Source organism: Felis catus, chromosome B4, assembly GCF_018350175.1.
Source record: "Felis catus isolate Fca126 chromosome B4, F.catus_Fca126_mat1.0, whole genome shotgun sequence".
In the NCBI taxonomy this organism is placed as follows: Eukaryota; Metazoa; Chordata; class Mammalia; order Carnivora; family Felidae; genus Felis; species Felis catus.
In genome coordinates, this window is record NC_058374.1 from 124,448,217 (window position 1) to 124,474,368 (window position 26,152).

Genomic DNA, 26,152 nt, shown 5'->3' on the forward strand with positions numbered 1-26,152 from the left:
ACTCGTGAGTGAGAACACCTGCCTCTCGGGACGCGTGCAGGGGCGTAAGGAGCTGGGGAACATCTAGTGGCTGGCGTAATATGGTTGTCACTTAACAGGTGGCAGGCCTTGAAGCACAGCGACTGCCATGATCATCTGTTAGGGGCTGAATTGAGTCTCCCCACCGCCAGTTCCCATGTTGAAGCCCTGCCCTCGCCCCCACTAGGGAATGTGACCGCACTTGTAAGTAGAGTCTTTAAAGAAGCGCTCAAGTTAAAATAAAGTCGTATGGGTGGGTCCTAATCTGCCGACTGGTGTCTTTTTATAAGAGGACATTTGGACGTACAAGGGGGTGCGCGCTCACAGATGGAAGACCAGTGGGGGCACAGGGAGAAGGCGCAGGCCGCAGAGAGAGGCGTCAGAAGAAGTCAGCCTTACTAGCACCTTGATATCAGACCTCTGGCCTCCAGAACTAGGAGGCAATAGATTTTTTAAAAAAAATATTTGTTTATTTCCGAGAGAGAGAGAGAGAGAGAGAGAGCGCGAGCACACGCGCGTGCACAAGTTGGGGAGGGGCAGAGAGAGAGGAGGACAGAGGATCCAAAGTGGGCTCCGTGCTGACAGCAGAGAGCCCAGTGTGGGGCTCGAACACATGAACCGTGAGGTCATGACCTGAGCAGAAGCGGACGCTTAACTGGCTGAACCCCGCAGGCGCCCCCGAATGTCTGTTGTTGAAGCCACCCGCTCCGTGGTACTGGGTCATGGCAGTCCCAGCAAACTCAACGCTGTTTGATTCCTGGGATGCTCTCGCAGCTTCCTGAATACCTTGGCTGTCATCCCATTCGCTCTGTAAATCTTTTCCTTGGACGTTTCTGCTTCACGTGTTTCCCGGGTTCTTAACGAGGGGCTGATGTCTCTTTGGTCTTCACTAAGCGCCCCCAACCCTTTCTAAGGAGCTGGGTCAGTGATGGTGGCTGAGACGGGTGGAGAAGGGGAGGGTCACGTGGTAGCAAGCATGATGAAGCCAGCTGCCCCTTCACGCGCTGTTTGCACACAGACATGTGGCACTTTGTCCCGGGCCCCACCCTGCCCTGCATGTGCTGCTGTTGGGAATTGTCCAGGTCCAGTCTTTTGTCCCTACTTTGTTGGATCCTGTGGCTCCAGGGATGTTGGGCACCATGTGTAATTTTTTTTTTTTCCCTAAGCGATGTCTATACCCAGCGTGGGGCTCGAACTCACAACCCTGAGAACAAGAGTCACATGCTTCACCAACTGAGCCAGTCAGGCGCCCCGCATCGTGTTTCATCTTAAGAACAGTGTCTGTCTTTGAGAGGGGCTCTCCCCTCCCTCCTGGTCTGCGTGTCTGTGCATGGGTCACACGTATGCTTCCCCACTTCCCTAAGCATATGGGTCCATTTTATTTTAAAGGCTTTGCTGCCAACCTTTACTGGGAGGCAGGCAGATAGAATGGGAAATGACTAGGTTTTAGGGGAATTTTAAGCTGCCAGGGCAGGCTTAACTTCAACCCAATAAAAAGCCAGAGGAACAAAGGGATGTGCACATGAAGGTTAGAGATAGTGTTAATGTCTTATGACCGGAATAATCTACTGTGGAGTTCAGTTCACAGGAGGGCCAAACCTTCAAAGATGCTTTTATTGGAAACTTCCCTAAGAGACCCTTTTCATGGGAGATTTTAGCAAATTTCACTTCTGCGTTATCTGACTTGTCGGCAAGGGGTCTGGGTTATTTGTGCAGCTCTTAATGATTTCCAAGAAAGTCCATTCAAGCAGATGTGGGAAGGATTCAGTTCAAAGAGCTGGGATCCATGAGTTAGCCATTGATTTTAATAGTCTTTTGCAGCTGATAACATTGTTACGGGTTTCTTTTAGGAAACCTTTAATATAATGGCTTTCAGGTGGCTGGAGGGAGGAGTTGGTTTTGTTTCTCTTTCAGCAGTAGGAAGAGAGAGAAGTGATTCAGTTCTGAATTTCTTCTCGGCATTTCTTGATCTTTATAACTCCTTTTCAACATGGCCACCACTCTCCTGCTCTACAAACTTCAGTGGCTCACTATTAATAACCTTACCTCTTTTTCTCCCGGGGCTAGTTTAATTTAGGTCTCCCTGTGTGGTCCATGGTTCTTGATTTTTAATTCACACAGATCCGAAAGAATAGAGCAAGCAGTCAGCAAATATGTTTTGGTTGGTCTTTTCTGGGGGGAAGGAAGGGGTGTTAGGTTTTTTCATCCTTTTCTTACAGGCTGTTAGAGAAGCAAGGAGTTAGTTTTGATTTCCTCGTCTGTGGAGGCCAAAGTGGGACAGGGGTGAGGGGTTGGGGTTTTGGGGTCGAGGCCTGTGACCAGCCATTGGATCCCCAACAGTCGAGGCGGACATTTTTGTGTCTTCCTTCTGGCCCCTTGCCTGGATGAAGGTGGGAAGGGATGAACTGCGGGACCTCATGGCCGGATGCTTGGGCTGTCCTTATCTTGCCCAACCCTTCCCCTGCAAGCCTAGAGCAGTAATTGATTGTTGGGCCATTAACTTGATGCAGTTCTGGGGCCAGACTGTGCATTTTTTAACCTTGGCTTCTGCAAGAAAACATCAAGGAGGAAGATCCGGAGAAAATGTGCCCTGACAAATGGCTAGAGATCCATGCGTATGAAGAAGGCATTATTATGTAAATCAAATAGGTAGAGTAGCTCTGGACAGCAGGTGGCTCAGTGCTGGAGAGTTCAGCCTTCCCCCCTCCCCTCCAAAAAAACACAGGGAAATCATCAAAAAGAGAGGCGGGTCCTCTGGGGCCTCTGTCACTGCCGAGGTCCTCTCATTCTGTTCCCCTTTCTCTCTTGCTGCCCTCCCTTGGCCCCCTCGCAGCCATGAGGCCACCCCCGGAGGGTCTAGGGCGTCCTCTGAGCCCCTGTCCCTGGTGCAGCCAGCCCAGGCCCCAGCGGGGAAGTGCTCTATAAAATATGTTTTGGTGGCACTATAAATAAGATTCATACAGCTTTGCAGTATTTGATTGTGGATTTTTAATCTGGCACCCCAGGTGACCTGTAAGCTTTCTATTTTTCCCTGCAGCTGTCTTCTGATTTACATTTGCTGGGCCTTGTTAATGGTTTGGTTTTTTTCTGCTTTGATTTATTAGATTAGAAGCTCCGTTCCTGGGCTCCCCCCTCCTTGGGAGAAGTTCCTGCTTTGTCTCCATAAAGCGCCGCTGTTGGGGCTTTTCCTGGTTTATTACTTTGCATTGATACCTGGCAGCTTATCTGAGCGCTCGCCTTTTATTTCCTTAACGTACAATAAATATCGCCTCCCCTTTGGAAGACCTGGTGCTTGCTAAGGGTTTGTTGGCCTCTCGTGTTTTCGATTGGGAGGTATCATCCGTCCCAGCCTGGTCATAAGCGGCACAGAGAATTTTCAATGGTTTATGTTAAGCCTCGTGGCTAATCAGGGGCAAAATGAACCAAGGATACTAGAAAGAGAAAGGAAGAAGGCAAGTGAACTTGTGACATCTTCTGCCCTTTGGTGTGCTACTGGTACGAGACTGATTTGTCTTTGGCATGGTGTTTCCGTGTGGAGTGGGTTATAGGAGCCAAGGAAGGAGCCATCAGCAGGAGAGTGGGAGATAGGCTTTTCCCCCAGAGCCGATTTCGTAGAGAGATTACCAATCCCTTGTGTTGGGGGTGGGGGGTTTCAGTTGAATGATGAGACTGTCAGCTTTTGCCCTGGGGTTGGTGTGGCGTTCCTTTACAGGGTTTTGGCTTTCAATGCACCTGATTCTCTGAAAGACCTAGAGAGATATGCAATTGAATGGTTGCAGCGAGCCAGGGGATTAGTGTGGTAACTTTAGGGAATGAACTGGGAGGAGGTTCCTCAGGTCTGATCTGTGTAGAGGCTGGGGCGGGAAGGTAGGTTTGGTCAGGAGGTGGGATAGAGCCCTTTGAGCGCATCCCTAGTGCCCAGGACTTGCTGTTGAGGGCACTGCATTTCCCTCAGAGTCCTCGAGGATCGGGGCGCTGAGTTTCTCAGCCTGAGAGAGACAGGTACAAGAGTGAAGCGGCTTTCCAGAGCGTTCTGGGGTGAGAGGTAAAACCAGGGTCTGGGGGTGGAGTAGAAAGGTGCTCAGATTGGACCGCCCTCCTTGTGTTCACAGCGGGGCCCGGTTCTGCTGTTAGCGGATTTTGCGCCCTTAAGCATAAAGCCTGCTGCCTGGGGAGTTACTGGGGACGGACAGGTGTTAGTCAAGAGGACACTTCTGAAGGCAAACACCCTAACTTACCTGGATAATCTTGCGGAGGCTAAGGGGAGGTGCCGGACCTGAAGGACTTTTCTGCCTCTTGGGGTTTGTGGTCTAGCGTCTGGTGGTCACACGTATCCTATGTTCAGATCCTCACCCAACCACTTCACTAGATTTTTGACCTTGGGCAAGTCACTTAAGCTTGCAGATGCCCAGCTGACCTGCAGAGATGGGCTCCAGTTGGCACCGTGGGCACCCTCTGGGCACCCTCGTGGCCTTTGTGAAGACTGACTCGGCCGAGGCGGGTGAAGCGCTCAGCCCAGGGCTTGGCTGCGTGAAGTCAGCCTGGAGAGAGTTGCCATCTACATGCCTCCGCCCCTTCGGGGTCCCCACGCAGGAGGAAGGAAGCAGGCAGCCTTCTGGGAACACGGCAGGACCTAGCGCCTTTGCAGAAGGGAGTTGCAAACCTTAAGTGCCTTCCAGCAAACCCTGGTGTCAGGCACTGTGGAAACTGTTAATCATACACACAGCCATGGCCAGCCGCTGCCAGTTTTAGGGCAGAGCACAGCTCTGAGCAAACGCTGTCGCTTTCCCTTCCCCTGCCAGCGCACGGGCGGGCAGAGGCTCCTAGCTCCGCCCGCCCCTGCCTCCTGTTCCTCTTCCCTTAGCCCATCCGTGTGCTTAGTTTGCATTTATTTTTAAATGTTTTCTTTATTTTTTGAGAAAGCGCAAGTGGGGGAGGGGCAGAGAGAGGAGGACAGAGGACCTGAAGCGGGCTCTGTTCCAACCAACAGTAGAGAGCCCGATGTGGGGCTTGAACTCACGAACTGCAAGATCCTGTCCTGAGCTGAAGTCGGACACTCAACCGACTGAGCCACCCAGGTGCCCCCAGGCATGCTTAGCTTTTAGAGCGGATCAGGTTGGCTTCAGTTGATGAAGATGTCCACTTGTTGGAGTAAGTACCTGTCAGTTGCCGGGGGCCAAAAAATACCGCCCCCCCCCCCCAAACAACAGCCTGGGTCTTCTCTTTAGACTGCTAGTAATTTAACTGGATGGAGATAATTTGTGAGTGGTAATTTATTTCCATCCCTTCTGTAACCAGTCTTACCTTTCCACCCCGACTTCTCTGCGTGTGTGAAACAACAGATATGTGAGCTAGCTGGGAGACCGCTCTGGGTGTTAAATTGGGTAGCCCACAGACTACCCAAGTTCAGACTATCAAGTGCAGAAAGTATCTTATCAGTGCTTCTCACACCGCATTCAGCAGGTCTGGGGCAGCGCCTACGATTCTGCCTTTTTTTATTTTTTTTAACGTTTATTTATTTTTGAGAGAGAGAGAGAGAGAGAGAGAGAGAGAGAGAGAGAGAGATCACCCACCGGGGAGGGGCAGAAGAAGAGGGAGACACAGAATCCGAAGCAGGCTCCAGGCTCTGAGCTGTCAGCACAGAGCCCAGTGTGGGGCTGGAACTCGTGAACTGCAAGATCATGACCTGAGCCAATGTCGTTTAACTGACTGAGCCACCCAGGCGCCCCTAGGATTCTGCCTTTTTAACGAGCTCCTGGGTGATACTGCTGGTCCGAGGTGCACCCTTGGGGTAGCGAGGTGTAAAGAGATCAGATACTAGTCTATAGATCCAGATAATGCGTTAAAACGGACAAGTGACAAGGGAGAAGGAACTGTTGGCACATGGGACTAATGGGCCTTTCCAAACATTCTCAGGGTGGTGAGTGGCACCGCGTGGTGTGCATTCAGACCCCACCTTTGTCACCTTCTAGGTGTGTGACTTTGGTGTCATAGTCTGTTCAGGCGGCTGTAGCAAAATACAGACGGAGTGGCTGATAAACAACAGAGGTGTGTTTCTCACGGTCTGGAGGCTAGAAAGGAGAGAGCTGAGATCACGTGATCTCAGATCACGGTGCCAGTATGGTCGGGTGAGGGCCCTCCTTCCGGTTCATAGCCGACTCCTTCTCGCTGTGTCCTTACCCCATGGAAGGGGCTGGACATCTCTCTGGACCCTCTTTTATAAGGGCACCAACCCCGTTCCTCAGGGCTCCCCCCCTGCACAGCTGAAGCACCTCCCAAAGTCCTCACCTCCTTAATCCCATCCTCTTGGGAACTTAAGATTTCAACATAGGAATTTTGGAGGGTGGGGGGACACCCAAATCCAGACCGTAAAACTCGGGCAAGTCATTAACTCTGTCAGAGCCTCGTTGCCCACCTGCAAATTGGGGTAGGTGATTACCACCCACCTTCCAAAGTGGGTACGTTTAGGAATAAAGGAGTGAGTGCTGTAAATGGTTAGAACAGCCTCAGGCCCACACAGAGCGGCCAGCTGGAAGGTCTTTCCATTCTCTCACCTGGGAGCACCTCTACCTGATTGGACATGACCAGTGAGACTGTGGGCCCTGTGTCCCTGACAGGCACACCAGGACTGGGGACCTGGTTCACTACGGGGCTGCCTTGACCTTCCTGGGAATCCTGGCCACCATTGGTGGCCGCTCTTGGCATATGGGACCCGTTAGGACTTGTTCCCTTTCTCTGTGGCCGGAGATTGCTTTGGGAACTGACCTGAAAAGTCAAGAATAGGCCCTCAGTGAATGAATAAAGATTTAAAAGGGAAAAAGAAGGGGCACCTGGGTGACTCAGTCAGTTAAACATCCGACTTCGGCTCAGGTCATGATCTCATGGCTCATGAGTTTGAGCCCCACCTTGGGCTCTGTGCTGACAGCTCAGAGCCTGGAGCCTGCTTCGGATTCTATGTCTCCTTCTCTCTTTGCCCCTTCTCTGCTCACCCTGTCTCTCTCTCTCTCTCTCTCTCAAAAATAAATAGATTAAACAAATTTGAAAGAAAAAATAAGAAGCAGATTCCAGGGCCCCATTCAGAGTTTCTTATTTAGTAGATCTGCATGGTTGGGTAGGGCCTACCTTAATCTGTATTTTTAAAACAATTCCCAGGTGATCCTTGGATACGGCGAGGTTTGGCAAAGCCTGGCTCTAGTCTAGCCTTCTCGGTGCTGGGGCTGGACATCGAGGTGCAGATCTGTGATTCCGTCGCCCTGTGTTTCACAGGGCAATCGGTATCGCATCTAGGGACAGGCCTCTGTGAGTTTTGCATACAGACCTCCTCTCTGTGCCAGACAGCCCTGCGGAAGCGTGCTCTAGTCTAATCCGGGTTCTCTGCTGGGGGGGCTCTGTGACTCTGTCAGGGGACGTCGGGTACTGCTAGAGCTATTTCTGGTCCTCGTGACCTGGGGAGGAAGGGGAGTTACTGCTGGCATCTAGTGGGGAGAAACCAGGGATGCTGTTAAATATCAGCATAGGACAGTCCTCAGAGCAAAGAATCATCCAGCCGCAGACGTCAGTAGCGCTGAGTCTGAGAAACCGTTGTGTAGGCAAATGAACGCTTTGCAGACTTAACGGGCCCTCCCGCCTGACTTCGTGCATCTGGGGTGCGGCCTGGGATTCTGCATTTCTAACAAGCTCCTGGGCGATGTCGATGCTGCCCTTCTGGGGGGGCCACACTTTGCATAGCAAGTGTTTTCAGGGCAGTGATTTCCGAGTGACTCGGGTGTGGGTTGGTGTCACAGCCTTCCTTCTGAACTGGCTGCGTGGCCCGGGGCAGATTACTTAACCTCTGTAAGTTTCTTCATCTGTGCAATGGGGATAATATTCCTTGGAGTCAAAGGAGATACATGTAGCTGTTGCTGTCATTACCATTATTATTATTATCTGCTTAGCACTTCAGCTCTTTGTCCAGTGTGTCATTATTTACCGACTTGGTGCCTAATGCTTTGCTAAAATAGGATTAGCTGGGAGAAGATATAAAGGATTTTCTCTGTGCTGGTGACATATGAAGATAACCGATGTCATCTTTACTCATGAGTCCCCCCACCCTCTGGCACTGGGTGGGAATTGAGGTTGGATAAGCTGTGACATTGGCTCTGTCCTTCCCATCCCTGAAATCCAGTGGTCACACTATACTCACTCACCACAAGTGAGCGTGCAGAGAATTTTCTGAAAGTAAGGTGCCTGTGTTTTGAGTCTGCATTCTTTTTTTTTAATTTTTTTTTTCAAAGTTTATTTATTTTTTTGGGGGGGACAGAGAGAGACAGAGCATGAACGGGGGAGGGGCAGAGAGAGAGGGAGACACAGAATTGGAAACAGGCTCCAGGCTCTGAGCCATCAGCCCAGAGCCTGACGCGGGGCTCGAACTCACGGACCGCGAGATCGTGACCTGGCTGAAGTCGGATGCTCAACCGACTGCGCCACCCAGGCGCCCCTTGAGTCTGCATTCTAATAATGGCTTCCTGGACCACAGAGATGCACGGCAAGCGAACACAGATATCCAGGGTCACCGGCATTTGGAAATACTTACATCGCCTTGTGTAGGAGTTGTTCAGAGCAGGTTTGGAACGTGGGGTGGATCTCTGTTCAAAGCCCAGCACTGCTACGTATTAGCTCTGTGACCTGGCTATTATTTCATATCACGGGGCCTCAGTTTCCTTGCCTCTAAAATGGTAGGAAAGTCGTACCTACTTCTAGAGCTGAAGGGAGGCCATGTGGGCTAAAGCATGCCAGCTACTTGCGGACCGTTGACGGCTGTTGCTGTGGTCCTGCAACTTAAGGTTGTCACTAGGAAGGCTGTTTTTAAGTGCTGGGGAGACTTACTATGACCACAGCTTCCATGCCTCCCTCAGGTGGTCTAATTGAGCAGGGCCAGGGTGAGGCTCCGGAAGCTGCTTCGCAGGCGAGCGTCCCGGGGCATTCTGGTACAGGTGTGCCGCTTTGAGGACGCCAGTGCTAGTGCTCAGGTTAGAGTGGTCACCTTCGGTCCCTTGATGATTGGCGAAGATGGAAAATGCGTGGGGGACCTGGCTGGGTAGAGGGGTAAGAGGACACAGTAACTCTGTGAGTCATCCTGACATTAATTTGGCGGAGGCTTATGCTTTCTTTGCCAAGCCGTTATTCGTTACTTAGAGGAGGGGGGAGGGACAGTGGGGACGGGAGAGGGGACATATACAGCTGGCTGTCACAACCGTTGACCTCCGGATGGGATAATTTGGAAGTCAGGCTTAAGCAGTCCGGAAACAGGAAGTGGAGGTGAGGGAGGTGAGAGCAGAGGCAGGTGCCAGAGGCATTTCTGCAGATTTCCTGGTGAATGGGAAAAGACACTGCGCAGCCAAGCAGGAAAGAAAGCCTTGGAGGGGTAGGCATGGGGAGGAGGCTGGTGGAGAGGAAGCCCCCGCTGGCTCCAGGCGCTGGCCCCGAGGAGGCCTCTCTGGAGGCCAAGGGTCTGGGTTATGACACTGCAGTGCAGGGAAGGGCAGGGAGAGCTCCGGGGTGCAGGCTCCTTCTGCTTAGTGCACAGCTCCCTGTGAACAGACAGCCTCCATCACTGTCCGTGCTAACGCAGCGGCTGGAAGAGGACGGGTGCCGCCAATTGGCAGGGTCCCCAGGATCCCTGCTCCCAGCCTGGAGACCCCCCACGGCGAACCTGGGCCGAGCACTTTGCCTCCTGCCGATTGAGTCCACTCTTGCCGCTTTGTTGAGAAAAGTTAAGGTGGATGAAATGGAGAGGAGCAAAGACCGTCAGAGCCCCCTGCCTGCTTTCACATTCCAGCTTTGCCAGGTACCAGTCGTGTAACCCTGATGAATGCACTTTTCCGCTCTGTGCCGTGGTGTTTCCATCTGTTAAAAGGGAATGATGACCGTGGTGCTCGCCGATAACGTTCCGCCTAGCCGACAACCGCTAAGCCTCGGTAGCACACAATAGCCGTTTGTCGTTCGCACGTCTGGGTGGTCTAAGCCGGCTTTGCTCTTGTGGCCGCGGGTCACTTACCGGAATGGCCTTGGCTGGGATGACTGAGGTGGTTCGACTGTGCTGTGCCTGTCTCTCGTCCGTGTTTGCTGGCATCCTGTTGGCCAGAACAAGTCACACGGCCGAGCCCCGGGTCAGAACACGGGGCAGAGTGCGCTGCCCAGAATGGCGTGCAGAGTTCCGAGGCCAGAGGAGAGCATCGGGGAGGAGTGAAGAAGTGGGGCCACGTTGGTAATTTGCCACAATGACTAACCTCACCATTTCGTCCACAGAGGGACGCCAATACTGACTCAAGCCTGGAATTGGGAGTCACCACCTCTACTCTCACGCCACTGGCCGGAGCTTGGTCTCAAGGGGGCAGAGAAATGTACTTAGCTACATATTCATTTTCTGTTTAGCAAGACCCCACACAACAGTGTTTATGCAAGAGATATGTAACAATTCTTTTATTATTATTTTTTTAAACACCTCCATCGGATTTTCCACCCTAAACCCAGTCTTAGTAACTGAGTCTCATGTCCATTTCATGCACTGTTGGGTTCTAGTCTGCAGCCCTGTGAGAAATGAGGATCTTGGAACCCAAAAGGTGGGGTTGGAGAATGTGAGTTGCAGTTTACAGTTTATGCATGGTGAAGATAAGAGTGTTGCTCTGGGCTGTTCTTAGAGCACGGTTAATTGTTTTTGTTTTTTTTTTTTTAAAGTAATCTCTATGCCCAATATGGGGCTTGAACTCACGGCGGCCAGATCAAGAGTCGCATGCTCTACTGACCGAGCCAGGCAGGTGCCCCAGAACCTAGTTAATTTTTAGGCTAGAAGTTTATATGGTCTTCTGGCTGGCAGCTGCAGGGAACATGGCGCCCATCTTGGTGGGTTTAGAGCCTTTGAGATGAGGGATGGCCGAATATGTTTTCAGGAGCAGACTGGACTCTGCAGGGAGTTGGTGACTCCTATTGAATTTAGTGACTGCAGCAAAACTTTGCTCCTTCCTCCTCGGTGTGGAAACTGTTTATACAGCATGTCGTCCATAATCAATACAAGGGAGACATTAATGAAGAGAATCTCTTGTTCGGCAGACAAAGCTTTCCCCTTGTTGGGGCTGAGCTGGCCAGCTCCTTTGCTGGGAGTGTATTTAGGAGAAGTCGGTTTGTGATTCTTGCAAGTGGATATGTGAGCTTCTTGAATTTTTTTTTTTTTTTTTTTTTTTTTACAGAGGAGTCAACAACCCAGTATGTTACTGTCAAGTATTTTGGTAGCTTGTAATTTGAGGAATGTACCCATGAGAGTGCCTTGTTTCATAGCTTTGGGGAATTTATACATACTTTTAAGTGGGTGGGGTGGAAGGGGGAGGGCTTTAAACCTCTTGTGTTAGAGGTGAAACTCCCACAAATCCAAGCATCATGGGAGATGAATTTTTTAGACTTGTGGAATTTCACTGAGAAAAAAAAGTTGGACAAAAGGCCCGAGCAGTTTGGGGCAACCCTGGGTTGAATCAGCCTCCAGCCTATGGAGTTTACAGCCTAAATTCCCTCCCCTCCTCAAAAGCAATTTTCTTTGGTCTTGTTACTAATACAAGCTCTTCTCCCTTCACCTCCACGGGCTCACTTCCTTCCATCACTCAGGAAATTCTGTTTGCAGGTCCCATATGGGGGGCTGTCCTGCAAAGCCTACTGGGAACTTGGAAATCAAGGTGCCCATCTCTGACTTCCTTCAAAGAAGGGTTGTGCTTTATGTTATCATAGTGTCTTCCTAATGTTCTTCCAGGTCTTCTCCTTTTCATTTAGTTTGGATCCGTGTAACGTTGTAGTTAGTGCAGTGGACGGACGGTCAGTAGTACGGCTGGACCACACATGGCCAATTTCATGGCTCTGGGATAGTTGGCTGAATGACGTGCCACTTTGTCTTGATCATGAAGTGGTTTTGAAACCTACCACCTTGGGAACCAGGAAGTTCTGGTTGGCCAGTTTAGTCAGTGGAAGGGGATGAGCTTGGCCAGAATCTGTAACCTTGAATTCTTTAGCCTTGCTGGGCCTCATTTTCTTCACTTAGAGACTAGATATACTAATGCTTCCTTATTAGGGTGTTTGGGAGGGTGTATCCAAGGTTTCTTGACTGTGATGAATATACACAGGACTCAGTATGTGATAACTACTGTTAATTATTATGATATGCAATACAGTGAGAGGTTTTAAAATATCCATGGTGGAAATAAAATGACATAGACTATCAGAAGCCATGATTTTCTAGTAGGATTTTATTTTGCAATCATCTGCAGCATTTATGGAAACAAATCCCAAGCAGCTGGTACCTATGTTACCATGTAGGGCTCTTACAATTTATAGAATCAGTTTCACAAATATTTATTATCAAGCACCTATGATGTTTCAGGTGCTGGGAACTGTTTGTTTTTTATTTTATTTTATTTTATTTTATTTTATTTTATTTTATTTTATTATTTTATTTATTTATTTATTTTATTTTATTTTTTATTACAATTTTTTAAAGTTTATTTTTGAGAGAGAGAGAGAGAGAGAGAGAGAGGGAGCACGTGAACATGACCAGGGGAGGGGCAGAGAGTGAAGGAGACACAGAATCTGAAGCAGGCTCCAGGCCCTGAGCAGTCAGCACAGAGCCCAACGTGGGGCTCGAACCCACGGACTGAAAGATCATGACCTGAGCCGAAGTCGGACGCTTAAATGACTGAGCCACTGAGGCGCCCCTAGGAACTACTTGGTTAAAAAGGTGAGACAGGGTTAACGAGATAATACAGGGTGCTTCCTCCAACGTCTTATAGTTGCGGGACCCTGTGCCCTAGCATGTCCTGGACAGTTCCAGTTTATTGCTGTAGTCCTGGCATAATTATTAATAGTACCCCTTTAATTTCAGAAGTATCCTGGTTTGCGAAATCCATTTTATGGTCACCAATATAGTCAATTATTGAGACAGAAGAAGTTGCTTGAGAAAAGGTCTATTTCAGTTCTCTGAACAGGAAGGAGCACAGTGAAAGTGATTCCTCAGCAAGTCGAATCCAGGCTAGATGGTTAGCGTGTAGGACCAGAGCGGAGGAGGAAGAGGGGAAGGCAGTTTAGAGACAGAACAAGCCAAGCGCCACCAATGTCATCAGTGGAAACCCAACTGGAGACGCCATCTTGAATTCCAGAGCGTGAAGAGCCGGCTCCAGGCATCCGGGCATTTTTGTTAAGGATTCACCCGTCAGCCCGTCCCAGATGTTTTCATTGAGATCCTATTAGGCTTAAACCTTTGCCTTAAGAATTCTGTAGCAAAGGGATTTGGGGAGGAAGGAGCAAGAGAGGGGTCCACTGCTTCAGATGCTGAACTGAGTCATCATCCTGGTTTTTATGGCCATTTTCGTTCTGATTCTAGCTGTACAGCCCCTGAGGGGTGAGGCTCAGGGCTTTGGCATATCCATCGGTGCTTCAAACTGACCTGATTCCCGGGGGGGGGGGGGCGGGGGGAGTGGGGGGGGGCAGGGGAGGTAGCCCTTCCTTGAGGTCGTGCTGGAACTTGGAAGGCTTTGTTTGTTTCTTTTGTCTTCCACACACCGAGAGAACATTGGTGCAGTAGACTTGGGGGCCGTTTTAAGGTGATATGTATATGTAGTCAGGGGTTTTTTCTGGGACAGTACTCCTGAGGAATGTGGTTCCAACTTCTTGGATTTTGGATGTGAATTTTTCCCCGAGTCTCTGCCTTTCGTTTGAGTGTCTTAATTACCATTCAGGAACGTTTCTGAAATTAAGGTGGGAAAGGGTCACGCCTGGCTTAGGTATTAAAGTATAAGCCCTGTGCGTTTATTATGAAGCCTTCACCTCCCAAGTTCCTATTTGCCATCCTGGGCAGCACAGCCAATTTTCTGTGTCGTTAACTTTTTCCTGTAACACCCAGCTGCCGGCACCCACGTCTTCTTTCTCCAGGGCAGGTGGCACAGCCTTCTGGGCTGGGGGATAGATGCGCGGCTGCCCTGTCATTGATTTGGCATTTGTATTTCAGCTCAGGAATCATTGCTGATTCCGATGCTCACATCCCTGGGATCTTCCCTGCTAACTCTCAGAAATCAATAATGGATTAATTGAGGGCTTTGTATCCATTATGGACAAGGTTTTGCGCATACAGAATTCAGTGCAGACAGAATTCTAGCCCTGGAGTCAGCGGCCGGGGTGCTGTGACCTCGGATAAGTCATGTCAGGCCTCTGTTTCCACAGAGGTAAACTGAGGTAGACAAGGATGTGAAGAGCCAACCTCTGGGGCGTGCCATGATGGTGAATGAGGATCCTGCAAGGACTCTGGGCCATCCCTTTTGAATAGATCACCAAAATTTGTGAAGATCTGGAATTAGTGAGTCAACTGTGGCCTTTGGGCCACATCTAGTTCATCTCCCGTTTTTGTGTGGCCTGTGAGCTAAGAATCGTTTTTACATTTTGAAGTGGTTGGAAAAAAAAAATCAAGAAGAATAATTTACTGACACATGAAAATTCCATGAAATTCAAATTATCAGGTTTTTTTTTTTTTTTTTTTTTTTTTTTAAAGTTTATTTATTTGGGTGCCTGGGTGGCTCTGTCAGTTAAGCATCCAACTTCGGCTCAGGTCGTGATCTCATGGTTCGTGAGTTCGAGCCCTATGGGCCGGGCTCTGTGCTGACAGCTCAGAGCCTGGAGCCTGCTTCCGATTCTGTCTCCTTCTCTTTCTGCCCCTCTCCCACTTGCACTCTGTCTCTTTCTCAAAAAATAAATAAATAAGCTTAAAAAAAATAAGGTTTATTATTATTATTATTATTATTATTATTATTTTTTTACCTTAGAGAGAGAGTGCTTGAGGTGGGGAGAGGGGCAGAGAGAGAGAGAGAGAGAGAGAGAGAATCTCAAGCAGGCTCCACGCTCAGTGTGGCGCCTGATGTGGAGCTCACTCCCATGGCTGTGAGATTATGACCTGAGCTGAAACCAAGAGTTGGATGCTTAACTGACTGAACTACCCAGGTGCCTCCAAATTTTCAGTGTTCTTAAAGTATCGCTGAAACTCAGCCAGGCGTAATGATTCGGTCCTGTATCTTCCAGGGTTGCTTTTGTACTCCCAGTGGCAGGGTTGAGTAGTTTCTCCAGATGCTGGACAGCCTACCAAGCCAAAAATATTGATCTGGCTCTTTGCAGGAAAAGGTGTGCCGGCCTGGATCTAGACTATTGATCTGGCTCTTTGCAGGAAAAGGTGTGCCGACCCGGATCTAGACTAACGGTTACTATAGCAAGATGAGCCAGGTTCTGTAGAGATCTTTTCCCCCTGATGATGCCGAGGCTTTGGGAAAGCCAACGCTCTTGAATTCCTGAGGAAGGAACCTCAGCTAGTTCCTTCACTTATGACTCAGTCAGTCAGTCAGGCAGTCAGTCATTGTTTCACCAAATATCTATTGAGTTCCTGCTGTGTGCCAGACATTTTTCTGTGTGTTGAGGAAACAGCAGTAAGTAACACAGAAACAGATTCCTGCCCTCATGGAGCTTACAATCTAATGAGACAAACTAGATCACATACAGATAAACATATCTGTCATGTCTGGGGTGAGGATTGCTATGGGGAAGGGTGGGATGGTCAGAAAAGGACTTATTAAGAAGGTGATGGTTGGGGGCGCCCGGGTGGCTCAGTCGGTTAAGTGTCCAGCTGTTGATGTTGGTGCAGGTCATGATCTCATGGTTTGTGAGATTGAGCCCCACGTTGGGCTCTGCACTGGCTGTGTGGAACCTGCTTGGGATTCTCTCTCTTCTCTCTGCTCCTCCCCCTCCCGCTCTCTCTCTCTGTCTTAAAATAAATAAACTTAAAAAAAAAAAAAAAAGAAGGTAATGGTTGGTGCATAGGAGGTGATGTGTGAGCCCTGAACACACCGAGGGATTTGGTGGGAAGGGGGAAAGAACTGCTCAGGCGGAGGGAAAAGCAAGTTCAAAGCCTTGGGGTGGAAGCATTGGAGGAAGTCAAGGAAAGCAAGGCATGATAAGTGTTTTCAATTTCAGCATTGACTCCAGGGCTATGGTACTCTGATTTATGGTCATGTTAAAAAAATATTTATTGCCCTTTTGTGGGCACATTAGAAAACAAGAAGGGAGACGGTACAGCGCAATGGATGAGAATAGAAGCTCGGGGTGAGGTTTCCCCACATCTGCTGAATGATACTTGGTTGTTCGGGGCAGTCCTGTGCCCTGGAGAATCTTTAGCGCTATCTCTGGCTCCTGCCCACGAACTCCCAGTAATAATCCCCCAGTTATGACAACCAAACATGTCTCCATGTCACATGCCTCCTGGGGGCAGAATTCCCCCCACTGAGAACTGCTGCTCTGGGGTTAGGCTGCTTCTTAGCCGCGTGACTTTAGGCAAGTTACTCAACCTCTCTCGACCCTAGTTTTGTCATCAGAGTGAAGTAATACCTCGACCTGCCATCCTGGGGCTGTTGAGTGGATTAAGCGGGGAATAGCCAGCATTCAGCATGGGTCTTGGCCTGGCCCAAGCCCTTGACAGATGTTAGGTGGGGGAGCAGAGACCCCGGCTCTTGGTTTTCTTTCATTCACCTTGGTGTTCAGTCAAGAGCAGTGTCTGTTTCTGTCTCGGTGAGAGGTGCATTGATACAATTTTTACGAGGGGCTCCCATCCTTGTGTTAGAGCACAAGCTACCGAAATGGTCATCTTTTGCTTTTTTCCCATTTATCAGTCATCAGCCCCTTATGTGTGGCTGCTATTTGACGATTTCTGAATTGCCCCATGAAGTGGTGAGGTAGACACCATTCCTCCCACTTTTTGGGGTGCTTGGAAATGGAGGGCTCCCGGGACGCCAGTGGTCGTTGGGCTGTGGGCAGCCCGCATGATGAGGGGTGAGAGGGGCGGCTTGCAGGGTGGTTAGATAAGGGAGAGGAGCTTTTCCACTGTTCTCTGCAGCCGACCTGCTAATGCATCTGCTTAAAACGGCTTCTTTGTCCCAGGGGGGCCCCCAGAGCACCCTGACACCTAATGTCACCATGGGCCACACTGGATGAAAGGGGCACCTGCTGTAAAGAAGAAGGGCAACCGGGAAGAGTTGACAGACACTGGGCAGCCTGGCATCTATCTCCCAGTGCACTCAGGGCACCCAAAAGGGGCCTGTTGGGAGCGCCTCTGTGCTACATGTTGGATTCATTTGGCCTTATCCCACCACCCCCTCGTCTGTGCCTAAGCTGGTCACGGGACAAAATGTTGCTGTGGGCTCTTTTTTCTAGACTTATGGAGAGAAAGAGGCAATAACTGATACGTGCTGAGCACTTGTGATGGGCTGGAGGCACTTTCTATGCGCTGTTTTGTTTTGCTTCTCAATCCTCCCCAGCGAGGCTGTTAGCGGAAGTGAGTTTGCTCCCAAGCAGTTAAGTAACTTTCCTAGGCCTGGCCGTTCAGTAATTTGGGGAAGCTGGAATTTGACCCCTATAATCCGTTTCTTTTATACAATCTTAGATGTAACGTAAGAGGATGCTGAGGATTTTTCAAAGAAATTAAAGTTGCACTCCAAAGCTCAATGTCTGGGGGGGTCCCTGGGCTCCACCCACAGGCTTCCCCTGTCTCTGAGTCCACTTTTCACTCTTCGTGTTGGGTGAGTTTCTTGAAGCCAGGTTAATCCCCGCCTGTCTGCACCAATGGTGGATTGACATCCTTCTCAGGAGTCGTTTTCAGTAGTCTTATCCTGTCTCGTTCTTCTGTCCGTCAGTGTCTTTTCTTTCTGAAGCTTGTCAGTTTTAAGGCTGCCGTCACCCTTTACACAGCGATCTCGGATGTGGGGAAATCCGTCTGGGGTCTGGCCAAAAAGCAGACTGATCCCCTGGTAGGCCCGGCCAGGGCCAGGATGCATTTCTGCCCCCGGGAATGCATTTCTGACAAGTTCCAAGGTGATGCCGAGGTCCACTGGTCACACTGGAGTTGGTGAGAGAGGACTTGCCCTCCTTCTGAGGCTTAACTGAATTCTTAGAAGGAGAATGTGGCCCCAGAAGAGACTCAGGAACCAGACCCCAGGAAGAATTGCATCCTTTGGGGGGTCACAGAGTCCATGTGATGTGGTGTGAGTTAAGTTGACTGCTGCTAAGCTTGGTGAAATTGAGCCAGGTGTTTAAAAATTTTTTTTTTAACGTTTATTTATTTTTGAGAGAGAGAGAGACAGAGCATGAACGGGGAGGGGCAGAGAGAGAGGGAGACACAGAATCGGAAACAGGCTCCAGGCTCTGAGCTGTCAGCACAGAGCCCGACGCGGGGCTCGAACTCACGGACCGCGAGATCGTGACCTGAGCTGAAGTCGGACGCTCAACCGACCAAGCCACCCAGGCCCCCCAAGCCAGGTGTTTTATAATTGGCCCCTCTTCTTAAGGGAGCGGCTGGCATTTTCTGAGCACCTACTATGTGCCCGCGCTTTCTTCTCCCCACTGAGTAGCATGCTGGGTCACTTTGGATGGAAGGTCACCTTGGAGGTGGGAAGTACAACTCGTTTGAGTTCAAGGACAGTCTTTGAGTCGGCATGCCTGCCATCGGCTCGCATGCCAGGAGCCTGTGGGCAAGAGGGAAGATTTGGATTTACGCACATTTTCATGCTGAATTTCCTTCATTAGTTATGTGGTTCCGAGGGAGTCAGCTGCTGGGAGGCCCGGGAAGGGATAGTCAAGAGGTTGCTTAGTTGCCTCGGTGCCAGATTCACTTTGACTCTCTTGAAGCCCCTGGCAAGGCCGCCACTCAGCAGACTCCACGCCGTCTGTGCGTCGTGTTCCGGGAGGCACTTGGGAGGGCCCCGGACAGATGTGCTGTCACAGCCAATATACTCCGGCTCTGCGTCTGGCGGCTTATGCAAGGAAAATGGAGACTGGAAAGTCATCTGTGTGTCACTTGCAGGAGAAACACTTCAGGTGATGAGACAGGATTTGAGGATCCGAGTGGGAAGGTGGCCGTGACCCACCCTTCCTTCCTTCTCCCCACCTCAGTCAACCTACAGTCTCCCGAGCTGCCTTATGGACATAGCGTCCCACGGGGGATGTTGGGCTTATTGTTTTCTTATCTGTGATGATATTAATTTGCGTTAAACAAAAGAAGCGATTTACCGTGTAATTTGAGGTTTATGGTGTTTCTACTGAGTCCTTTCATCTATTGAAAGATAGTGTTATGCATTTTTTTTTCAATGTTTATTTATTTTTTTTGGGACAGAGAGAGACAGAGCATGAACGGGGGAGGGGCAGAGAGAGAGGGAGACACAGAATCGGAAACAGGCTCCAGGCTCTGAGCCATCAGCCCAGAGCCTGACGCGGGGCTCGAACTCACGGACTGCGAGATCGTGACCTGGCTGAAGTCAGACGCTTAACCGACTGCGCCACCCAGGCGCCCCAATAGTGTTATGCATTTTAATAGAAGCTGTTGTTTTCCTTAAAAAAAAAATTTTTTTTTTTAATGCTTTCTTCTCTCTTCAAATTAAAGAGTTGGAGCTCGTCTTATAAGGAGCTTTGAGGCCCAGGACTGCAAATGTTGTTTCCTCTGTGAGTGTGTGTGTGTGTGTGTCTGTCTGTCTGTCTTTGTCACGCTACCAGCCCTCAGTAGAGGTCTGGCACAATGTTTTTTGGGGACGCAGTGCTGTTTCTTTAGCCGGGGGTTTTTGAGGCTTCACAGACTGTGCTGGATTCAGGTGCTTGTGCTGCGTGTGTGACGTTCACCCACTCATCGATTATAGACTTCCTTTCAGGAATTTCCAGGAAACCCTCTTACCACGAGGGTACAAATTAACGTTTTTCTAGTTTAATTACAGCAGTTTTGAAAGGAAGCACCTTGCAGACCATTATCTAAAGCCGGCTTCCTTTAAAATTAGAGGGCACAGCATGAGAGCCTGGAATCTCCTCTAGCACGATGGGCTCTGACCTCCGAGGACAGGGTTGTGTCTTCGGACACGGGGGGTGGGGAGATGTGTCGAAAAGCGAGGGGAACACCTTTCTCTTGAGGCTGTCATCGCACTCGTCCGATCCCAGCTCTCTCTTCAGTAACCCCCTCCCTGCTTCCCGGGGAGGTGACCCCGAGGAGCCCGTCATTACGGCCCCGGCTTGATGGGTAATTGCTGGTTATGAGGTTTGATTTGACATCGGCGCTTTGTGTGATAGCCTGTTGGGTTTGCTTGGCTTAAATTGATTCTTTCCATTCCTCTGAGCTGCGGCGCAGAAACGTGGCTGCAGTGGGGTTTGCCGAGATGCAAGGATGTCCGGCTCGGCTGCAGGACCCACGACCGCCGTCCCGAGAACCGTTTCGGCAAAGCCTTCACGATCGGGTGCAGTGAAGGTCCGACGCAGGTGCAGCCTGGGTTCCTAAAGGGTGATGATTATGTTTTCCTGGGAAACTACTTGGAGAGAGAGAGAGAGAGAGAGAGAGAGGGAGGGAGGGAGGGAGGGAGAGGGAGCCAGTGTGCGTGTGTCGTTGAGGAGGCCCAGCTGCAGAAGAGAAGGGGACTCTGTCGGGGTCTAGGAGTTTCTGCTGCCTCAGCTGTCATTCCTGGCCGCTGGCATCAGAACTGAACAAGGGTGCGGGGCTCAGGAGTCGCTCGTCTCTCTGCACAGCTGTGCCGCAGGCAGTGAGGCCTGAGGGAGCCAGAAAAATGTTACTGCTTATCAGCTATGAGCCCTCGGGGGAGTCTCTGAACTGCTGAGCATCAGTATCTTTATCTGTCAAATGGGTCTGATAATACCTGCTCTGCTTATCTCATAAGGTCTTACATCTTCTGTCAGATCATCCAGAAGTATATACTTCCTGCTTTATAGAGGGATAGATACGGGTCCATTCAGTGAGAGGCAGTATAGCCTCATGGTGAGTGATAAGTTAGCAGTGTACTTGTGGTGGTAGTTAGTTGTAAGAAGGTCTGGTCAGTCCGTGGGTAGTAGTTAGGAAAATGAATGTCACTCCTGCCGCTGCATAGCCAGTTGTGAGTTGTTTTTGTTTTTTTTGTTTTTTTACTTTTTTTTTTATTAAAAAAAAAATTTTTTTTTTTTAACACTTATTTATTTTTGAGAGACCAAGAGAGACAGAGCATGAGCAGGGAAGGGGCAGAGAGAGAGGGAGACACAGAATCCGAAACAGGCTCCAGGCTCCGAGCCGTCAGCACAGAGCCCGACGCGGGGCTCGAACCCACAAACCGCAAGATCATGACCTGAGCCGAAGTCGGACGCCCAACCGACTGAGCCCCCCCAGGCACCCCTACTTCTTCTTTTTTTAACCCTCAGTTTACTCTAGGAGGGATGGGTCTGCCGTCTGAAATTGCAGAGCACTTGTTGAAGGAGATTCTTCGGATGTGTTAATTTCGTTCAGCGATGGGATCTTTCTCCTGGGCCGCGACCCTGGCAGAGCACAGGCCAAGCTCTGTGCATCAAGGCCGTGGGGGGGCAGTGTTCTGTGGGTGGAGCTAAATCTGTTCTGGGCTCTGAGCATCAGAGGGGGTGCTTCTGCATTCCCTTGAGAGCCCTTGACCTTTGCATGTCTCTGCTCAGAGAGCCAGACAATCCGTGGCCCCTGGGGTGTGAGTCTGCCCTTCTGTTCGAGCCTTGGAGGCCGTGGCCTTTTGTTTCGAAGCCGACTGCCTGATATCCCTTTGGAATATGTAAGTTGCAGGGGAAGGAACTGGACACATTCTGAGTCTTGCTGGTGGACTTTTTTTGTCTATTAGGGGAATCCCAGCATCACTTAGATATATATGTCTTTATTTCCTAGCCACTTTAATTATATAGTAGTAATAATAATAATAATAATAATAATAATAATGGCCTCAGTGCCCCTGGCTCCCAGTGCAGTTTCTCGTATGTGTTTATTCAGTGAGTGGATGAATGACTGGGAGGCCCACAGGGGAAGATTTGGAAGTTACCATCAAATTCAAGTCTGGAGGGGACCTTTGGGACAGATATTTTTTTTCCCTGAGTCTCTATCCTTTGCTTTCTCCCATAACCACTTCCTTCTGATCCGCGTGCCCTCCTGCAGCATGTATCCGCCACAGGCCTGCTCGGGCAAATGCAGGTCCAAGCAGGGTGGCCGCCCTCCCACCTGGTCCCCTGTGGTCAGCACCTTGGGAAATCTCCCTGCATGTTTGTCCTGCCAGCCTGGTGTGGGTCTGGGGTCAGAGCTGGCAGGAAATTCAAAGATCGTCTCCTTCCACCCACCTCTGTATTTTGGACGCTCAGTCACAAAGTGACTTGCCCAAGATCACGGCGAGTTAGCGGGCGAACCAGATAGAAGCCTTCATCTCCTGACTTTTCGTAGCTCTGTCCTGTTTCCAGGAAAGCAGGCTGTGACCTTTGTTCCTAGTGTCCTGGGCAGAGGCGCTATTTCTGGATGGGCATGTCCTACCTTTGGGTGTCAGAGTACCTCACTCTGGCCCCTGGGGGATCCCGGGGTGATGCTTTGAGGCTTCAGACACTGAGGGAAAAACGGATTTGGGTCTGCTCCACCGTCTGATTAAAATGGGCCTCTTCTTCCCCTGGCCTGGAGAATTGTTTCCTGTTTCCCTGCCAGTGGGCACTTGCTGCCCGTATCCTCTCTCCCGGCTGCGGGCCGGGGCACCCAGGCTGTGGCTGGCGGAGCCTCAGGCTCGTGAACTTGGTCTGCGTAGTTCCTGCTCGGCGGTGAAAGCCCAGACAGGCGCCCAGCACCCTCCCTGGGCCTGGCAAAGGCCACTCGGTTGGCGCTTGTAAAATTAGGGTGTCTGTCTCCACTAGCATTTCTTTCCCAGTTATACTAATCAATACTAGGAAGTTAAATCAAGGCAGTCCTTGAACCGGCGCCCGCCTCTCAAATACTTGTACGGTGTCTCTGTTCTGGTGCTCGCCCTGGCTCCTTTCCTCAGCGGTGGATTTTCTATGCAGGGTAGGAGCATAGAGCAGGCTTTCTTGGGAAGCCAGGGAATACACACCTCCTGAGCAAATCATGGAGCCCCAGGTGTCTTATCTGTAGATGGGTGTCATTGTGCCAACCTTAAAGATGTTGTAAGGATGACGTGGGATTCCAGTGTGTGTGGAATAAGCCTCCCCTCGTGCTTGGTACGTGGTGGGGTGGGTCCTGTCCAGACAGCCTTTGCTCTCGGATGATCTCTCTAGGTATGTTGCAAAGGTTCTCAAGCAGGCTGACCATCAGAATTATGGGAGGGGTGCTTTAAAACACTGGGCCAACCCAGCCCCTCCAGAATACCCACTCATTCAAATCTCCAGAGGTGGGCTCAGCATTGTATCATTTAAAGAGATTCCCAAGGCTCCAGGGTGGCTCAGTCGGTTAAGCGTCTGACTCTCGATTTCGACTCAGGTCCTGATCTCACAGTTGTGGGATTGAGCCCCGTGTTGGGTGCCAGACTGAGCGTGGAGCCTGCTTGAGATTCTCTCTCTGTCTCTCTCTCTCTCTCTCTCTCTCTCTCCTTTCCCTCTCCCCCTCTCCCTCTCTCCCTCTCCTCCCCCCCCCTCTCATGTGCTCTCTCTCTCTCTCTCTCAGAAAAAGGAAAAAGTTTCTCTAGTGCTTCTTCTGATCCCTAGCTGTGTTTGGGAACCTCTGCAGGATGGGCTTTATTTATTGTCTCTATAATTGTCTTTGATCAAGGTAAAATGGTGAGGTGGTATAATTGATTCGAGGATTTAAATGTTTTGGCCATTTTTTTTCATGCTTGATTTGGGCTCTGTTTTCACAGTAAGTTATTTCTGTGTGTCGGGATGGGTGGGGTGGAAAATAGGGCAATTATAAAAAAAAATGTCTGCTTTTTGTAGATGCTTGACTAATTAGAAATAGGTAATTCGCACCTTAAAAAGGCATTCTTTGTGGTATGAAAGACAAGTGGATTCTCTCTGTTCAGGTGCCACCGGGTTCATTTTTAAGACATAGAAATTGGTCTCTGAGATCACTTTAAGACGGATGGATGAGAGGGGCGCCTGGGTGGCTCAGTCGGTTAAGCATCCAACTATGGCGCAGGTGATGATCTCACCGTTCTCGTGAGTTCAAGCCCCACGTCTGTGCTGAGAGCTCGGAGCCTTGAGGCTGCTTCGGATTCCGTGTCTCCCTCTCTCTCTGCCCCTCCCCTGCTCTCTCTCTCTCTCTCTCTCTCTCTCTCTTTCCTTCAAAAATAGTAAACATTAAAAAAAGTTCTTTTTTTAAATTAAAAAAAAAAAAAAAGATGGATGGGTGAGAGTCAGCTTGCAGTTAGTTCCCTGTCTGTTTCAGATATGTGGGTGGGGTTTCTTCTCTCTCTGCCTCTCCCTAACGCCCTCCCTCCCTCCTCCTCTGGTTAGCTTGCTTCATGGAGAACTCCCTGGTGCTTGTCGAGCCAGGGAGGGCAGCTTACATTTCTGCCTCCAACCCTCAATGGCCTGGTAATTTCATAAAGACAGGAGCCGTTTCCAGCTTGCAGCTTACCTGGGTACAACCTGGTACTCAGGGTGGGGCCAACAATGTTTCTGTGGAGCAACGAGAAATACGTCAGAGCAGGATGCAAAACGGGCCCCGTCTCTAGTTCCCGCGTCTGTGATCCGGAGCAAGTAACCGAATCCTCGTAGAGCGAGCCGTGGTTCCCTTATTGGTTATACGGGGTGTTCACACTCCTCTCCTGAGTTTTCCCAAATGAAACATTTTCTGTGTGAATGCTTTGTGAAGCCACAGAGCCGTGTCACCTTATTGTATAAGGAATATTTGGCTGCTTATTAGAACTCTGGCATTTCCTCCCGAGTTTTGCCTGCGGTTTACCTCTTATTTCTCCCCATGTTTAACATGGCAGATTATTTGTATGTCAGTTTCCTTTTTGTGCCCTGGGAACATGGCTGTCTTTAAAAGCCCATCTCAAGCGCTGTGTTTGCAGGACTGTGAAAACAGATGCCTGCGTGAACCTGCTCCGACCAGCAGCCTCATTGCTGCAGCGTGCACGAAAGCCAGCGAATGTGTTCTTTTTCCTCGCTCCTCAGTTGGAATTGAACGGTACTACAGGACTTTTTTCCGGAGTGGTTACTAACCCAAAGCGGCTTGCTTTGAATAAATGGTGCTTTCCCCTTTGGGGACTCAAGAATGGCAAGGACACGCAGAGATCACAAATGGGTTTTGGTGCCAACAAACGGAGCTGCCTCCCAGAAAAAGTATTTGCATTCAGCATGTGTGTGTTAAATGGACAGTTGCTGGTATCTGTCTGTCTGTCCTTGGGAAAGGTCATAGTTCAGTAACAGCCCACATTTGGTTCCCTCGTCTCTGCTCTACTGTGGGCTCCACAGCCAGCCTATTCATTTGTCCAAATCCAGGGTGGACAGTGGGAAATATACATCTGGCCAGAAAAACATTGTAGACAGAGAGAGAGAGAGAGAGAGAGAGAGAGAGTTCCTTACAGATAATTTCAGGTGTGTAATCATTCGTGTAAGCATCCACTCATCTATTTATTTCCTCCTCCATTCAGCCATTCATCCATCCATCCATCCATCCATCCCTCCATCCCTCCATCCTCCATTTCGGCAAATCCTTATTAAGCACCTACTGTGTGCCACTTTTGTGCTGGGCTCTGGGGATAAAAAGCCCAATAAGACAGGATCCGTGTCCTCAAGGAATCGGCGGTCTAGGGTACAAGATGTTTTCCTAAATTTTAAGTCACATTCTTACCCGACGCATACCTATTCCTGTTTTGTTTTGGATTTCATCTCTTTTGAACAAAGCACGGCGTGGAACCATTGTGACTTGTCCACTCATTGTGATGAACCCACATTCTAGAGTTGGATTTCATGTTTTGTGTAACTCTAAGCATGGTGTAAGTGCTTGTCTTATTAAACGGGAGAAGGTGGAAGAAATCATCATCCAGGAGAAAAGACCAAATCTTATGTATTAAGGTATCCATTGGAATTCTAAAAGCTTTTTTTAAAGCCTCCTGGTATATGGTATTCAAAATGGCTTCTTGAGCCTTGGGTAACTTTAAGTGCAAACACCTTCTAAATCTATTATATTAGAAGGCTGGTTGGGAGGCAAGCTTTCCATCTTTCGAATTAGCCCGGGGACAGCCATTAAAATGAGCAGTTTAGAGCTTGGATTTGGATCTTGCAAGCCTCGACTGGGATCTATCTCTGTTTTGCCACTCTTTTCCTGTGTGACCTTGGTGAAGTTACT

At 49.7% G+C, this 26,152-nt stretch overlaps 1 protein-coding gene across 6 annotated transcripts in view; it reads left to right on the forward strand.

Annotated features, from left to right (window-relative positions):
* Positions 1 to 26,152, forward strand: part of CHST11 (carbohydrate sulfotransferase 11) — a 267,881-nt gene that overhangs the window by 36,174 nt on the left and 205,555 nt on the right. The window contains exon 1 of one of the 6 annotated variants that reach the window (XM_045062257.1): positions 25,534 to 25,878. The exons of 4 other annotated variants lie outside the window; for them this stretch is intronic. The gene's annotated coding sequence lies outside the window, so the exon portion shown is untranslated. Of the gene's footprint in view, positions 1 to 25,533; positions 25,879 to 26,152 lie in introns of those variants that run through there. One more of the 6 variants, XM_019835432.3, reaches the window with a different exon arrangement.